The following is a 19,060-nucleotide window of genomic DNA, read 5'->3' as shown; positions in this document are numbered from 1 at the left end:
CCCATAGATCAAAAGTGCCATAACTTCCTCAAAAGCTGGATAACTTTTGTTTTCTAGCAGTAGTCGAGCCTTTTCCAACAAGAACTTGGCAAGTAAACCCTTAACTCCACTTTTTGTTTCCCAATTGGACTCGATTTCTGATTTCCGCAGATGTAAAGCAGCAGCAATGACTTCAGGTTTTGGAATCCTTTCTAAACCAGTGAAAGGTAATTGATTTCGAACAGGCAATCCAATTAGTTCAGAGAATTCTTCCAAAGTGGGTACCAACTGGTAATCAGGAAAGGTAAAGCAATGATGTTCAGGGTCAAAGAACTGGAACAGGACCCGTATCATGTCTTCTTCAAATTTTGAGGTAACCAAATGGGGTAGGTGACCATGCTTTTCAGTGAATTGAACATTCCTGGGGAATTCTGACACTAAGTCTTTTAGTTCGGACGGTATCGTTGAGATGTTGATTCGGATGTAATCTTTGGTGGCGGGAGCCATTACCTGCAAAAACAAAGGTAAACTCTTTGATCCTTGAAGTGTTTGGTGCAAAAAATGATATGCTTATGATGCAAACATGTGGCACACAAAAACAAATCAAACAATAGCCTTAGGTTTAAAGGCTTGCATGGAGCTGATAGGTGATACCCTCCCCACTGAAGTTGAGTTGGTTAAAACCTGTCCTAGAATAGCATTCGGGTTCTATGATCCTTGGAAGTAACATCTCAATACGGCGCTCGAGCGGCCGATCAAGATATTCCTCGAGGATAACTAACTTCGATCAATTTCAAAGCTAGCCACTTAAAAGGCCACAAGTCAAGTTCAACTAAAAAGGTTCTAAGACAAATTAGTGTTTAATGACATTTCGGAAGCCTAATATACTCCTTGATCGTTTTCAAGGGATATCAGTATAAACCAAAGTATCGCACTAACGATGACTACCAGATCAACCGTATCGGTACATGCCGTACAGTTTCCTTGGTCTATTGTCATATACTTAAGGTATCTCGAGATTCGGGTTAGAATCTTTCACACAAGCAAAATACCCAAACAAACCTTTGAAATATAGAGCAATCAAGTCAATCAATTGAAAACATCGAAGTGATCTATTCTCTTAAGGTAACCCCTTTTGAAAACATTTTGTTTTTGAAAGTATTCCCCAGCAGAGTCGCCAGTTCTGTTGACCTCCGATTTTTTTTTTTTTAAATACCGGGCCATACCTCTGATCTGTAGAGATACGTGAACTGACTCTTTTTTGTCGCTTAATGCTTTCGCATTTTTTGAAAATTCACAGAGTCGCCACCGACCTTTTATTTTATCCAATTAAGGAAAGGTTTATAAAAGAAACAGAAAAAAGACCTTTAAGAAATTCTGGGTAAGGGGGTAGGTTATACAAAGGGAAGGTGTTAGCACCCTTTGTATCCATGGTTATCCATGGGCTCTTAAGTTTGCTTAGCTCACTTGTTTTTCGATCACTTTTCAATTGCTCTGAAATTGCTCATATGTGGTTTCAAATACCTTTGTAAATTGAATTTTGTAATGATCCGTGTGTGGATGTATACAAAATGCTTGTTTATCTTTCGAAAGATGTTTTGAAAAGAACGTTAACTTTGTAATAACCCGTGTTTGGATGTATACAAAGTATTGTCTTTTTTGAAAGTTTTGAAAAATCAACAGTGTATGAGAATTTTGTTTGTTTTGATTTGAGCAAGCAAACTAGGAGGTCTACCCTGAGTTGTAAGGTCTTTATCCTATTTCCTTTAAAAATCTATCCTTTCACCGGATATAAAAGCAAGGTTCGATTTTGTACTCGAAACAGTAGAATTTTGACTTTGATTTTGAAAGGAATGAGAAGGGATTACCTCAAGAGGTGCAAGTGTGATTGTGATTGGATTCAGATATTTATCTTTGAAGTTAGTGATCTAACGGTTCAATTTTATCTTTGACATACACGCAGTTTATATGTATGCTGGAAAGTAAAATGCGGAAATGTAAAGTGCGGAAAGTAAATCTACGCTATTACATCGATTTTGCAGGAAACGTAAACTAGCCTATTTACATGAATTTGACATCCTATACATTTATCTAGGAATTTAAATTGCAAGAAAATAAAAGGCATGTTTTTGGATTTTTATGATTGATTTTAATTATAATTAATGCATGATTAATTAAATTAAAATGAAGAAAAAGATGAAAATAAATTTAAACCTAGAAATTAAGTTAAAATATGTACAAAATATTTGTTAATTAATTTTAAAACAAAACTAATTTTTTTTGAATTTTTGAAATTGATTTGAAATTGATTTAAGTTAATTAAAACATAATTATGCAAATAATTATACAAATAATTAAAACTTAAGAAGAAAATTATTCAAAATATGTACAAAATTAGCTTATAATATATAAACAATATTTAACACAAAGAACAATTTTTTTTAGGATTTTTTGATTGGTTAGAATAATTAAAAAGCAAATATATAAATATATACTAATTAATTATGCAAAATATTGAAATTATGAAGAAAAATAAAATATTTTTATTTCAGAAAATAATATATTATTTTAGAAGTCTAAAAATATTTTTTGTGTATTTTTTGGATTTTTAAAACTATTTTAAATTAATTTAACAAAGAAATTAAAATAAAATAGAAAATAAAATAGAAAATAAAAGGATACTGATCCTGTGTGGTAATCAGTGAGGGCGCATGGTGGGGAAGAGTGATCTGGCGCGTTGAATCATTCATTAAATGAGATCAGATGGTCCAGAAATTGAGGCACGTGGTGATCAGTACACCTGCAAAGCACTGGATTAGTGGAAAGTTTAAAAACACGCGCGCGCTTCTGGACCAATGAGGGGGAGACACCTCATCGTCTTCAACCTTCAGACAAGGCCTTTTACAGCGCTTTTGTAAAAAAACGCTATTGTAAGTGAACCCTAAATCTGCAAAATAACGAATAGGGGTAAACAAGCATAAAAATCAGGCGCGATGGCACCATTGAATTCGTCTTGTTCCACTGAATGTAACCATGTCCTTAATTTTGCTTAATTTTGGCCCTAATGAAAAACCCTAATTTTGAACTAAGCAAACCCTAAAATGGTATATGACACAAACAACCATTAAAGTCCAATTGAAGCTCCAGAAACGACCAGAGCTTCAAACCAAACACAATTATGCATCTACATCTTGTTAAATGTGCGTGAATGATGAGATATAAGTTGATTTTAGTTTGAACAAACCGTGGCCTAGGTAGCTTGATTTATGAGGTTTCAAGACTTGGAAATGATTGAGATATGTTCAGTAATGCTTGAGGAAAGTGTTTAAGTGTTTAGTTTGTATTGAAAATGGATTAAACTCAGAATTCGAATTTTGAATTTCCTTGAAATTTTTAAAGTGTTACAAGCATGGTACAAGCATAAGCATAGCTCTGAATTCGTGTCTCTCTTTGGCTCCCTTTGCTTATGAAATATGCAGCTTCATTTATAGGCCTTGGAGTGCTTAAATTTGAAGCTAAAAGCAATGATTGCTTTTGTTGAATTTTGACTTTCAAGCTTGGAACTCAAGCAACCTTGGCTTGCTCTTTCCTTAGCCTTTCCTTGCAGCTTTCTTGCTGCATAATTAAGCCACATGTGTGAGCTTTTAGCTTAGAAAATAAGCTATGATTTATCCATGCATTTTCCTTTTAATTTTAATCTTAAAATAAGATAAAATCATGCAAAAATGGATAAAAAAAGGTATGGGCTTAGTCTTGGTCGTGAGAGGCCCATATCATCATGGAAATGATGTTTGAATGCTGAAAACTTGGCCCCATTTGGAAAAAATGCCATTTTGAACAATGTTGATTTCATGTATTTTCCCAAAATTTAGCCAACTTCAACAAGGTGTAAATCCTTCAATTTTTGTCATATGAAGGAGATCTTGCACTTTTTGGAAACCTCAAAGAGTCCTCTAACCAATGCCTTTGGTCTCATATCAAAATGATTTTTGAAGCTCCTTGTGTGTCCTTTTGAAAAAAGTGTCTTTTTGTTGACTTTGAAAATGACCTGTAATGTCTTTGATCATATTTTTCAAATGGTGAATCCAATGACCATGGGATCAATGGCATTTGAAATATAATTGAATTTCCTTCAAAACAAGCTTTGGTTTGAATTTTTTGGATGAAGGATGAGAGAGTTATGATCAGTCAAAGTTGAGTTGACTTTTCAGGCAAAAACCCTAATTTTGAATCTTAGGGTTTTGTTGGTTTTTGATCTTTCCTTGATGAATTATGATCATCCAATGATCAAATGATGAATCCTTTGACAAAATATGGACTTTGACAAAAAATTTCATTTTTGACTGTCTGTTGACTTTTTTGGTCAAACGGGTCGTCTGTTGACTGTTTGAGCTGCTGACGGTGCGTCTGAGTGAATTGAAGTTTGAAAATTTGTATGATGGTACTTTGAGATATATGGATGTGTATGAAATCCATTTGAGCTCTCAAAAACTTGTTGCTCCTGTAAAAACAAGAAAAACCCTGATTAGGGACTGTTTGTGTAGGAGATAGTTAAGCGTACCTGATTTTTGTGCAGTGTTGAGTCTCTGCTAATCGCTTGATATTCAGAAGACTTCTAGAACAAAAATCTTGGAATTTTGAATTGTGAAAGATTGATTTGATTGATGGTACAAAACACTGAGAATTGTACTGCCAGCAGTTTGGCTGTCGACTGACTGTTCAGGTATTGATGTAGCAGTTAGAGTGAAAAATCAACAGTCAAAGTTAATATTTTCTTTTGTTATCAACTGCGCCTGCAAAAGATTTAACTCTGTACCAATTGTGTCAGTACTATTTATCTGTAAATAAATAAATAGCATGTGTGAAGTAATAAACAGTATTTGGCGTTTGCGTAAGAATAAATTCAACTGCAAGCCAAATTACTGTATAAGAAAAATTCTAAAAAACTAAGTATTTCATATGTCAGGATATTTGTTGAAATAAAAATCCATGATTATATGAGACCCTTAATTTTCAGATTGGAGTTTTCTTGAAAAATATGTGGGCAAATTTTGGGGTATAACAGCAGTTTTCAAAAAATCAGCATTAAGAAGCATAAAACTTGACTTAAGCAAACATACAAACACCTTATGACCACATATGAATTGGAGCACGAATTTTCCATCAATTCACCATCAAATAGGACCAATATAGCATCAAAGATGCATCACACACAAGCACAAAAGAATCACATTATGATGGATGAATAAAGATGAAGAAAATTACCAAATCTTAAACAAAACTTAGATCTACTTCAAGAATCACCAACACAAATCTTGATCTCTCAACAATTGAAGAAAAAAGAGTGAAATGGATGGTGGTTTAGCTCAAAGTTTGTGAGGTTCAAGATGTGACTCACAAACTTTATGAAAGAAAAAGAGCTTTGGTGAATTTGGTAAGGATGAGGAGAGAAATTGCAAGGGGTTTTTTGGCTCTCATAGCATTAGAAATGAATTTGCAAGAACTTTTTTGGCTATCAAAAGCTTGAGAAATGAGAGAGTAGAGGTCTCTATTTATAGGATGGGAGCAAGAGTAGTGGTAGTTTGGTCTTTTTGCATTTGGTAATTAACTTGTGTTTAATTGGTGTTTAAATGGTATTTAAATGGTAAAAATGGTAAAATAGGGTTAAAAAAGGTTTAATGAAGGGAGTTAATTTTGGTGAGGTGGAAAATTGGTAAAATGACAAAAATGATCAAAGAAAATTGGTGCCAAAATGATGTCATGCTTCCCTCCTTATATTTTTTGAATTTCGCCCCAGGGAAATCGATTTCCTTCTTAGGTAAATCGATTTCCTTCTTCAAATTTTCAAAAATTTGCTTCCTTGCACTGTTTTGATTTCTGTCCGATCTTTTACCTGTAAAATATGAACAAAAGAGACAAAATACATATTTTTGGATTTTGGTTAGTATAAAACAAATAAAAAGCTAAAAGTGCTTGATGATTCCTCTCAAAGACAAACTGATACCTCAAGATTGGGATCTTGATTGATGATTGAAATGCAAATGATGTATGATCTTAGGGTCAAAAATTGGGGTATGACACATGTCTAGGTCCTACTTCTCATGTTAAAGGATGATGCGAAAAAGCGATAAAGTGCGAGAGAAATAAAATGAAACGAAATTAATACCAAACGGATGATGATTCGTAAACTAAAGCGAAGAGAGCGAGTAAACTAGGATCCCGCGAGCGAGCTAGCAAAAGCAACAACAAACATGTCAGCACTCCGATTAAAATCCGCATAAGCAATCAAGAGTCGGCGTGATGAAAGTAAATCACGCGCCAACGTGTGCATCGGACACAACGAATACCATACACCTGCAAGGGAAACAGAAATCCGGACAAGCAAGTATAATGATAAAGGAGGCGTGTAGAAACGCGAATCAGAGAGAGGATAATGTCGTGTCCCACAAATAAAGTGGAACACGAGAGCGGGCATCGACCAGAGCCTCCATGTTGCCTTGCATACTAGCACACACGTTAGAGATAACAAGACACCGCAATCGCAATTGCGTTATTGAATTATAAGCTGAACCGGAAATGGATAACGGAATAGAAAGTGAAAACATAACAAAAGCGAATAAGAAGAAACATGAGATAGTATTTGTGAGATATTGGATCGAACTCTAGTATTGTCGAAGGGTAGCTTCTTGGTTCGACAATTCGACAAAGTTAAGCATGAAGTCGGAGGATTGTTCACATGCTGGTGTCGAAGTGTGCATGCTGTAGTCGAAGATGGGTCTAGCATGCAGATGTCGAAGATGCTAGGGTTGTTAGCATGTTAAATTAGGTTTTAGTGTTTAAACCCTAATTTGTTAAGTTAGCTTGTTTATTAAGTTGACTTGTGTAATGGGCCTTGCTGAAAAAGCCCATTAGTTAGTATGTTAGGTTTTATTATAAATAGCATACTAGTCTCTCATCATTGCTAAGCTGCAAATCCTAATTTAGGGTGAGAGAGGTTATTTGTTATTCTTGTAAACTTGTAATCTTGTTTTAAGAGAAAGTGAAAGAATAGCAGTTATAACCAATTCTTGTGTTCTTATTCTCTTCCCTAATTCCCTATTATACTTTGTTATTGGTATCGTTTTTCACAACAAATTGGTGCGGTGAGCGTGGAGAAGATGCCTTCAACAAAGTATGAGATTGAAAAGTTCACTGGAATGAATGATTTCGGTCTGTGGCGCTTGAAGATGAAAGCCCTACTGGTTCAGCAGGGTTGTTTGGAAGCGTTGAAGGGAGAGGCAGCCATGAATGCTGCATTAACGGCAGCGGAGAAGACAACTATGATCGAGAAAGCACACAGCGCAATTCTGTTGAGCCTTGGTGATAAGGTTCTACGACAGGTATCAAAGGAGACGACGACATCAGGGTTATGGGCGAAACTTGAAAGTTTGTATATGACCAAATCGCTGGTAAATCGACTCTACCTGAAGCAGGCTTTGTATTCATTCAAGATGGTTGAAGACAAAGTGTTGGCTGAGCAGTTGGATATGTTCAACAAGCTGATTCTTGATCTTGAAAATATCGATGTAAAGATTGATGATGAAGATCAAGCGCTGTTACTATTATGCGCTTTGCCTCGATCACATGCTCACTTCAAAGAAACTCTCTTGTATGGAAGGGAGTCCCTGACTTTTGAAGAAGTTCAATCACCCCTATATTCAAAGGACCTGAACGAACAAAAGGAGCATAAACCTTCGACTATTGGTGAAGGTTTGGCCGTTAAAGGAAAATTCTTGCGAAAGAATGGTAAGTTCGACAAGAAGGGCAAAAGCCAGTCGAAGTCTTACAATGGCGAAGCATCTGGCATTCTATGCTATCATTGTAAGAAGGAGGGTCACACAAGAAAGGTGTGCCCTGAACGCCTGAAAGATCATGGAGGTAAGGATAATGGCAATGCAGCCATTGTTCAAGATGATTTCGAATCATCTGATGTTCTTGTGGTTTCAAGCAGTGACTCGAGAAGAGAGTGGATTATGGATTCAGGTTGCACTTGGCACATGACTCCAAACAAAGACTTGTTCGAGGAATTATGTGATCAAGATGGTGGATCAGTATTGCTGGGAAACAACAAGGCTTGCAAGATTGCAGGTGTTGGATCTGTGAGATTCAAGCTCCATGATGAGTCAATAAGGTTGTTGACTGAAGTCAGGTATGTTCCTGATTTGAAGAGAAATTTGCTTTCTCTTGGTGAATTCGACAAGAAAGGATATGTTTTCCAAGGAGAGAAAAGTATCCTAAGAGTCATGAAGGGGTCGAAGGAAGTCTTGAGAGGCGTGAAGAAACAAGGCTTGTATACCCTTGAGGCTGAAGTTGTAAGTGGTTCGACAAATGTTGTATCCACGAAACCTTTGTCGAAGACAGAAATCTGGCACATGAGATTGGGCCATGTCAGTGAAAGGGGTCTGGTCAAATTAGGGAAACAAAATCTGCTTGGTGGAGACAAAGTCGAAAAGCTGAAGTTTTGTGAACCCTGTGTACTTGGAAAATCTTGCAGAGTGAAGTTCAACAAAGGCAAACAAAGAACACCTGGATCCCTTGATTACATTCATGCTGATCTTTGGGGGCCTGCAAGGTGTGCATCACATTCAGGAGCAAGGTATTTTCTATCCATAGTAGATGATTATTCCAGAAAATTATGGGTATTCATCCAGAAGACTAAGGATGAAACTTTTGAGAATTTCAAAAGTTGGAAGACTCTGGTTGAAAATCAGACTGGCAGGAAGGTCAAGAGGTTGAGAACCGACAATGGCCTTGAATTTTGCAATGAGGCATTCGACAGTTTTTGTGCTGCCTTTGGTATTGCAAGGCACAGAACTACTGCAGGTACTCCCCAGCAAAATGGTTTGGCTGAAAGGTTTAATCGAACTATTTTGGAGAGAGTCAGATGCATGTTGACTAGTGCCGGTTTAAAGAAGGTGTTCTGGGCTGAGGCTGTTTCCACAGCAACATATCTCATAAACAGATGTCCTTCGACAGCGTTAGATATGAAGACACCTGAAGAAGTTTGGTCGGGACATCCACCAGATCTCGACAAACTGAGAGTATTTGGCTGCATAGCCTATGCTCACATTAGGCAAGACAAGGTCGAACCTAGAGCTCTGAAATGCATGTTCATGGGATACCCTGAAGGAGTCAAAGCTTATAGGCTATGGTGCCTAGAGCCAGGTTACAGAAGGTGTATCACCAGTCGAGATGTAGTTTTCAATGAAGCTGAAATGGCTTTTAAGAAAACTGATGATGTTGGTCGAAGTACAGAAACATCTGACGAAGAGCTGGAACAGGTAGAGATTCCTGTTGAGGTGGAGCATGTTGATGCTGAATTGCATATCCCAGATGAAGTCGAAGAAGAAGCAGAAGATGCTGAAGTTGAGGAAACTGACGATGACTACCTATTGTCGAGAGATAGGTCGAGAAGAGTCATCAAGCCACCTCAGAGACTTGGATATGCAGATCTTATAGCTTATGCCTTAATCTCTGCAAGTGAGGTTCTAGACGAAGAACCTAGAGACTATAAGGAAGTTATGAGGAGTCGAAATAAGACTGAATGGCTGAAGGCCATGGATGATGAGATGAAATCTCTTCATGATAATCATACTTGGGAACTGATCAAGAAACCTGTTGGGGCAAGGTTAGTCAGCTGTAAATGGATTTTCAAAGTTAAGGAAGGAATTGAAGGAGTGACGTCGAAAAGATACAAGGCAAGGTTAGTTGCAAGGGGTTTCACTCAGAAAGAAGGTGTCGACTTCAATGATGTGTTTTCTCCTGCTGTGAAGCATAGGTCCATTCGAATGTTGCTTGCCATGGTGGCACAGTTCGATCTTGAACTGGAACAGATGGATGTGAAGACTGCGTTCTTGTATGGTGATCTAGATGAAACGATCCTGATGAGGCAACCTGAAGGGTATGTCGAAAAGGGGAAGGAAGATTATGTGTGCAAGTTAAAGAGATCTTTGTATGGGCTGAAACAATCTCCTCGACAGTGGAATAGGAGATTCGACAAGTTCATGGCACGCATAAGTTTCATTAGAAGTCAGTTCGACCACTGCGTTTACTTCAGATTTCGACCTGGTAATTCATTTGTTATTTTGTTGCTTTATGTGGATGATATTCTCATAGCAAGCAACAGTGTCGAAGATGTGATGAGGGTGAAGGCTGAACTCAATAAGGAGTTCGATATGAAGGATCTGGGAGCTGCTTCTAGGATTCTTGGAATTGACATTCGAAGAGATAGAAAGAAGTCGAAGTTATGCCTATCTCAAGAGGCTTATCTACGGAAGATTCTTGAAAAGTTTGGTATGTCGAATTCGAAGCCAGTTGTGACTCCAACAAACCCTCAATTCAAGCTGAGTATTGATCAGTGTCCCAGTACTGATGTCGAAAGAGCCTATATGAATAGCATCCCATATGCTAATATAGTTGGTTCTTTGATGTATGCTATGGTCTGTACTAGACCCGACATAGCATACGCAGTAAGTCTTGTAAGCAGGTACATGGCGAATCCTGGAAAGGCTCACTGGCAAGCATTGAAGTGGATTTTAAGGTACATAAATGGATCTCTAAACAGAGTCTTAATTTATGGTGGAGCCTTGGGTGAAGATAGTAAAGCAGCAATAGAAGGATATGTCGACTCTGATTATGCAGGTTGTATGGATTCTAGAAAGTCTATTTCTGGATATGTTTTCACTATGTTTGGCACAACAATTAGTTGGAAAGCAACTCTTCAGAAGGTTGTTGCTCTATCAACCACTGAAGCGGAATATATTGCTCTCACTGAAGCTGTGAAAGAAGCATTGTGGCTTGAAGGTTTTGCGAAGGAGCTGAAACTTCAAGGTCGAGGTATCACTGTTAAATGTGATAGTCAAAGTGCAATACACATGTCAAAGAATTCAGCCTATCATGAGCGAACTAAGCACATTGATGTGAGGCTGCATTTCGTCAGAGGAGTAATCGAGCGTGGAGAAGTCCAAGTGCTGAAGGTTTCGACTGAAGACAATGCTGCTGATATGATCACCAAGACATTGCCGAGTTGCAAGTTTTTCCACTATATGCAGTTGCTAAAGCTGCATGAAGAAAGCTAGTTGTTCCCTTGATGTTGTAGAGTTAGATCCAAGGTGGAGATTTGTGAGATATTGGATCGAACTCTAGTATTGTCGAAGGGTAGCTTCTTGGTTCGACAATTCGACAGAGTTAAGCATGAAGTCGAAGGATTGTTCACATGCTGGTGTCGAAGTGTGCATGTTGTAGTCGAAGATGGGTCTAGCATGCAGATGTCGAAGATGCTAGGGTTGTTAGCATGTTAAATTAGGTTTTAGTGTTTAAACCCTAATTTGTTAAGTTAGCTTGTTTATTAAGTTGACTTGTGTAATGGGCCTTGCTGAAAAAGCCCATTAGTTAGTATGTTAGGTTTTATTATAAATAGCATACTAGTCTCTCATCATTGCTAAGCTGCAAATCCTAATTTAGGGTGAGAGAGGTTATTTGTTATTCTTGTAAACTTGTAATCTTGTTTTAAGAGAAAGTGAAAGAATAGCAGTTATAACCAATTCTTGTGTTCTTATTCTCTTCCCTAATTCCCTATTATACTTTGTTATTGGTATCGTTTTTCACAACAGTATTCAAAAGCAAATCAAATCTGTACACTAAAACTACGGAAGCCAACACAAGTATTTACATGCACAACGGTACACCGAAACGGCAAAACCGGGTAAAAACAGTGAAAACTAAACTCGTCAGAATTAATCCAAAATTTTATTGCAAGGTTAAAACGTGCTAAAGAAGTCAAATATGCAATTAGAATTTACAAAATTGGCCCGGAAGCGCGACTTTCAAGACGGGGCAGAAGCAAAAACGATAAAAAAAGTCGGCCAAAACCGAAAATAAACTGTACAAACAGCTGCGAAAATATTTTTACGTATGAAAAACATTATTCACATGATCAAAAACGATAAGCGGTTCAAAAGATATGGCAAAATGGAATGAAGCCGACACAACGCGCACACAAAACACAAACCGAGCAAACTGAGTATATTATGTGAAACAGAAAGTTGCAGCAGCTCAAATGTCAATTATTAGCACATAGAAACACTATTTATCACTTAGAAACAACAAGCAACCAATACCAACTAGTTTCATGTCAAAAGTGCAACAAAAGGACCAATTTTCATGAGTTAAAAGAATGGAAACATAGTGCAATGGAGCCATGGAAAATTCTGCATAATAGTGATAATAAAACAGTCCTAAAGCTCACCACAAATCACACACAAACTCAAGAGAAAACCTCACAACAATTAGCACAAAGTTACATATGTTTACAAGTGAAATTATGACACAAAACATGGTTTCAAGTAGCAATTAGAATGCCAAATTTGCTGCATTATTATGATGAAAATCCAGTCCCAAAAAATACACTCATATCACTAAAAAACTCAATGCAAAGCTTCATGAAAATTGGCAAAAGATAACATATACTTTCAAGTGAAATTTGGTGCACCAAACAAGCTCTCACATAGTAAACAACAAGTAGTCCTCAACATTAATCCACATATTTTTTGAAACATTTTCATATGATAAGCTCAAGTATTAAAACAAACATTGCATTATCATGAAACAAGTTTCAACCAAACTAGTTTTTTAACACATTTTTAAACAATCAACAAAATCAAACATTATGAACAAGAAGAATCACCCAACACCTTTTTTATGCAACATATTTAACAACAACAAGCTCCAACAATTAGCACCACATGTTATCAAGTGTTATCCATCAAATTCAACAATTAGTACTCAACAACTCAAGTAAGCAAGAACCAAAATCCACCATTTCATTCAAATATCATGCTAACAATATCAAATAACACCACAAAAAATTTCCAGCATTTAGACACTTGAATTAACATGGTTTCTATGCAAATATCATGTCCAACAACAACACTTTAACACCAATAATTTCCAGCATTAATACCACATTGAATTAGCATCAAAATATCATCAAAACAACACTAAAACATCACCAAATTTTCCAGCAACTATGTGTTCATATAACCATATTTTTATGACTTTTTTGAGGTTCTAAATCCACATCAAGACACCATAAACTTCCAGCAACAATTCACATATTTAAATGATATTATAAAGTCACAAAATCAACATAAAACCATGATTTAGCATCATCAATTAGCAACCACAATAACACCACTCAATATACTACCAATTATAGTCAAAATCACCTCTCACACTCAATTTAACAAACATGTTATGTGCTAATTTTGAATTCAAGAGCGACATCAACAATTATTAACATACACCACATTTAAGTTTCACATTTGAATCAATTAAGCAAGATCAACATGAATCATTCAAACAACAAGCGAGTATTATCATCAATTATCAAAAATCATCCATCGGCAATCAAACATCATCATTAATTATTATATTAATTCGGATCAAGCAAAAAAAACAATGATCCAACAAGATTTGTAGTGAATTTACCGGATCAAGCAACGAAAATGAGATCGGATGAACACGAACGCGAACACGAACGAAATCCAAGGTATGAGAGAAGGAGAGTGACGCGCCCTAGCCTTGGGAGAGAGAGAGATTTGAATTTGATGATCAATGAGAGAGGAGATTCTTCACTCTTGCTTTGATCTTCATTTGTTCTTGAGATTTGATCTTGAATTGATGAAGATTGATGAAGTTTTGTGAGTTTTTGTGGTTTTGATCCAAGAAAATTGAGAGAGAATTGAGAGAAAGTGTTTTTGATCTTTTGGGTGAAAGTGAAGTTATGGAAGTTTTCCCTTTTTCTTTGTGAAGAGCAAAATGTTTAAATATTGTCAACGCGAAATGTCCAAATTGCCCTCGGTGGTCTTATTTTGGCTCGTTTTCAAGGAAGCTCGGTTCGGCTCTAAATTCCGGAACGAAACCAATGTCATTATGAAGATGACCAAATTCGTGATTTGTCGCCGCGAGAATCGTCTCAATCCGATAAGCGATGAAGAAAATACGCCCGTTTGAATGACGAGAAACGCCGATTCATCTGGTGCGACTGTGCAGAATTTTGTCAGTACCGCTCAAAGAACTCGATAAAACCCTATCCTCGGCTCAGAATCTGAACAGGCATGTGTGACGAAGAATCGAAGCTAACGAAATTTCTGAGAAAATGCCGCCGGAATGGACTTCATACGATAAAAATCGAAGAAGTTATGAATTTTCGAACTCGGCGCGACATACTCGAAAACACACTTTTTACCGAAACAATGCGACGATCCTTAAAATTCTGGGAGTTTTCAGTGCATAATTGGGCTTCGGTCCGAACATATGAAATCTTGGTAATTATGGTACGGAGCTCCAGTTAAATTTTCAAGCGAATCCGGCTAGCGGGTTGTGAGATATGAATTTTCTGAGGCCCGAAACCCTACATTCAGCACTATTTTTCACTGTGAAACCTCAAGTAATTAGCAAATCTGGCAACCTTCCTCAAAGAATTGGTTTCCGAGCCGAACATGAAAGTTGTAGATATCGTCGAAACAGTCAGGGCTACGCGAGAATTCAGCTCATATCACCTTTCAAATAGGACTTGTGAATTTTCTCGTATTTTCACTATTTAAACCATTCTTCACACCTTATCTTCTTAAACCCATGAAAACTCTTTATTATTTTCTTCAATTTTTGAATGACGAAATAAACGTCATTATTAACTTATAGCTCAAATAAAGAGGGCAAATTTTGGGGTGCAACAGACTCTACTAAAATCTTGGGGGGCAAATAATAATAATAATAATAATAATAATAATAATAATAATAATAATAATAATAATAATAATAATAATAATAATAATAATACTAATAATAATATCATTGTTTGGAAATATGATACAAATGAAAATTCAAAACCACCTCAGTAAAAAAATTAATGATGAAATGATAATATGCAATCAATAGTTAACCTATTTACATTCTTTGATAATATACAACCAACTGTTAACCTATTTACATTTTTCCTAACATAGTATATTCTACCGATGCAACACCGACTAACTTAGCGCCGAATGATAATGTTGTTCCGGGTGGAGACACAAATTTAACAAGAGTTAGCACAATGTCAGGATGTTCGGCTATTCTCATACCGTAAGCAAGCGCTTCATTATCGTCAGGTCCTCTGAAGAATATTCGAATCTCATACCAAAGCTTATAACCACAACTTGACAACCATCGGTTAACCTGCATAATTTAGTGCACATCAATACAGGAGTGTTCAATCTGCCACAAGCAGTTCAAGCATAAGATAAAACCTGAAACCAGTCACACTACCATATTCACAAATGATTTATAAGTTACCCCACGGAGTTTATCAACAAGAAGATCACAGGCATATCATAAAATTATTGTTAGAAGTGTATTAAAACACTAATCTAAATTTAAACTCAAGTTAACATGTCCTTTTCCATTGAATCACTTTAGTATTGTAGTAGGAATTCAAAAAGATAACACGTATACAGTGGCGGATCTTGTCTAAAATATTAGGGGGAGCAACAAATTTTAACTAAAATTTATAACATTTAAATTCTGTTTGATCGCTAAAATGAAAGAAAAATATCTTCAACACAAAATTGAAAGTAAAATATATAAAAAAATTCTAATCTCAAATTAAAGTAACGTTTTTCACTCTTTTAAAGACTTAAAACTGTTTGATAATCGAAAACTTATTATTCAAATATCAATGTTGAAGATATACAATTTTCATCTTTATCGGAAACTTTTCTTTTTTGGAAAATGCATTAATTATATTATGTTTAGCCATTATATAACTTTTAAAAAAAATACACAAACAATATTATTAACATTTAAAATTATTAAACATACGGCCCTCAGTTAAATTGTTTAAACAATACTGATAATTTCTACTAAAACAATGACTCGTCATTTCTAAAGCAATGAAATATTAAACACACTTCATCAAAAAATAAACACAATAAACAGAAGTCATGCAAAGCCACTTAATTCTACAGCTAAGCAGAATCTTTGAAAGCAAAATCAAGCTGAACAGAGCCATTCTGGATAGCTTTATAACTTGCAAGAAGCAAGTAAAATAGAGCCATTATGTCATTTTGGTCTAAAGTTTTTTAAATGAATTATTTTGAAATCGAAAGAAAAATTTGATTTCAAAATGAAATTAACTCCAAACTTTGTTTTAACTATAAATCTCTAATAGATTTCGAAATAAAATTAGCTCCACACTATATTTTAACTCTAAATTTCTAATGGATGTCAAAATAAAATTAACTCACAAATGAACTTAACTCTCACAACACATGATAATGTATTTTAATTTATAAATTGTAAAGACTATAACTTGTAGGAAAAAGAGTATAGCAAAACAATTGTCATTCATTTAGAAATTAAGAGATAGAATCGCACAATCACACACCTTTTGATTGAAGTTTGTTTGACAGTGAAGGGAGAAAACAACGCCGCCACCGTCGAAACCGTTAAAAAGTGAGGGGTGCAGCAGCTCCTGTCCGCCCCCACCTAGATCCGCCACTGCACGTATAACAATCAAGATTCAGAGGGCATGACTCAGCCTTATTTGGCAGCAACGTACACACAAAAAATGGACCTTAGCATCTACTTGTAGTGCGCTGAAGAGTGCTTTTCTCTTCTGATGTACCTTTGCATCTACTTTTTTTATCCGCTTACGGTCCAAATGCTTCTAACAAAGATAACAAGTTTGTCCTCAGCAGTGTAAATGCTTAGATTAGCTGTGAGTTTGATATAAATATATCCTAATATTTTAGAGCACTCATATATCAATCAAATCTCACAGTATAAATTAAGGATATTTTGTAATAAAAGTTTGAAGGATACATAAATTCTTCCAAAAAGTAGAATTAGATTTCTTTTGCTTTCTAATTGAGGGACAAAACTCAGAAGTAGAAACACAACACAATGAAACCATTTTGTAATCAAGCTTTATCAAGAAATTTAATCATGAACTATCAAAGTTGATGTAACCTACAACAACATCCATTTTTAAATCCTAAAAGGTGCATGAAACTATCATTACTAATAAGAAGAAAAAACTACATTTGCTACACAAGATCATCGATATACCAGATTTGCCGCAAGCTGTAACGTATCGATCGCCATCTTGTCGACATCAGCAAGAGACCAACCTGGAATTTTTTCATGTTGCATATCCATTACTGCAGCAGGTTCAGGCAATGAGGCCTGTGGAGTAGCCGTGCTTATATTCTCTTTCTCCTTGTTTTCTTGTATATTGGCATTCAAATCGATGTTTCGGAACGATCGAGTGCTTTCCTAGTGAGGTGAAATGTTTTCCTTTGATAACTCCTTTGGTTCTGGACCGATACCGATTGCCATGTTTGAATTAGGGTCTTCTTTGCTACTTTGTTGAACAGAGGTGCAAGGTTTAGACTCAACCTGCTGATGTAAGGTCTCTTTCTCTGCGGTTCGTGCTCCTCGGCCACGGCCTCTTCCTCTACCTCTCCCTCTTCCCTTACCAGTACCGCCGGTGTGGCCCAACTCTAGCTGCAATCAAATAAAAACATTTTTTTATTTGAAGAAAACAATAGCCTCTACACAAACGGCTCGAGTTTATTGTTATACAAATAACTCAATCCAAACAAGCTCTAAGTCTGCAACTTTAGCACGTCGAGCATGTAATACTTTACCATCATTTAAAGAATATAAATTTATTTGAGCATAGTCGAGGTTTTCATAAAAGGGAAATTACCATCTTACTCCACTTAGTCTCTTCATCACTGTCATTGAAATCGTCGGCAGCAGGTTTCCCGGAAAAACAAAGCATTTTTAACGTTGCTAATGGTTTACATGCATAGATAAATCAGACAAGATAAAGAAAAAGATATTGGACTTCAAACCTTCTCTTGGGAAGGTCCTGAGTTATACCAGTCCAACAAATCACATCATATAAACATAAGACAAATTCAAGTATTGTAAACCTACCAAAAGGCATTTTCTTCTGGCATAAGAAGCAGCAACAAACCAGCGATTGAGTCAAAACAGAGATATGAAACCAGCGATTGATTTCAAACCAACGATTGATTCAAACCAGCGATTGATTTCAAATCTGACATGAGACGAAGATTGAGTCAAAATAGAGATATGAAATCGCGACAGAGGTAAGGGACGATCTAAAACGAACGATGACGAAAGGAAGATTGAGCCAAAACCTGATTTCATGGCGGATCGGAGCGGAGTTGAGGACAAAGCCGTGCGTTGAAGTCACGCCGTTCTAAGAGCTTCACAGTTAAAACGGAGCTTCACGGTTGAGATGAGGTGAACACAGATGCGATTGAGATCGAAACCGAGATAACATCGGAGGAGAATCTAAGATGATGCGCCATTGGTGCATCGCGGTTGAAGGTTGAAACACGAAGCCGCAGTTTGAAAGGAAGATGGAGGTCGCAACATCAGAAACAGAGTGTTGCGATTAGCGGGGAAGAAGAAACTAGACGGAGGGAGTTCGCCGTGCTGTTTTGATAAGAAGGAGAAGATGATTTCGTGTGAAGCTAAGGACAACTTCAACCCTATCCTTTTGTTTCAGTTTTGTTTTGTTTTTATTAATTATTAGTAAATGATTTAAATATTAAAAAAATCTTAGACTGCGGTTTTTAGAAAACCGTTGGCTAATATAGCTCTTTAGCAGCGCTTTTAAAAGTGATGGCTAATATGGGCCTTAGACAGCGCTTTTAGAATTATTATTTTTTTAAATTATCTGATTTAAGACAGCGCTTCTTGGAAAAAGCGTTGTCTAAGGCATACCTTTTCAAAAGCGCTGTCTAAGGTACGCCTTTTAGCAGCACTTTTCAAAAGCACTGTCTAAAGTAGGCTTTTTAGCAGCGCTTTTACTCATTTTTGTATGCAGTTTCCGTGTTTTATTTTGTACTTTACTTATAGCAGCGCTTTTGTATAAAAGCGCTGTCTAAGGTGCGCTGTCTAAAGACCTTTTTGGCGTAGTGTCTGCTATTATTATTACTAAGCAATCTCTGCTACTTTATAC

The 19,060-nt window shown here is 36.3% G+C and overlaps 1 pseudogene; it reads right to left on the bottom strand.

The window, feature by feature from the left end:
* Positions 1-14,842: 14,842 nt before the first annotated feature.
* Positions 14,843-18,620, bottom strand: LOC131642622 (uncharacterized; annotated as a pseudogene).
* Positions 18,621-19,060: the final 440 nt, after the last annotated feature.

The sequence above is a fragment of the Vicia villosa genome, unplaced genomic scaffold (assembly GCF_029867415.1).
Source record: "Vicia villosa cultivar HV-30 ecotype Madison, WI unplaced genomic scaffold, Vvil1.0 ctg.005446F_1_1, whole genome shotgun sequence".
NCBI classification, from domain to species: Eukaryota; Viridiplantae; Streptophyta; class Magnoliopsida; order Fabales; family Fabaceae; genus Vicia; species Vicia villosa.
Note: the sequence above shows the minus strand (reverse complement) of the source record. Positions and strands in the feature narration are given on the sequence as shown.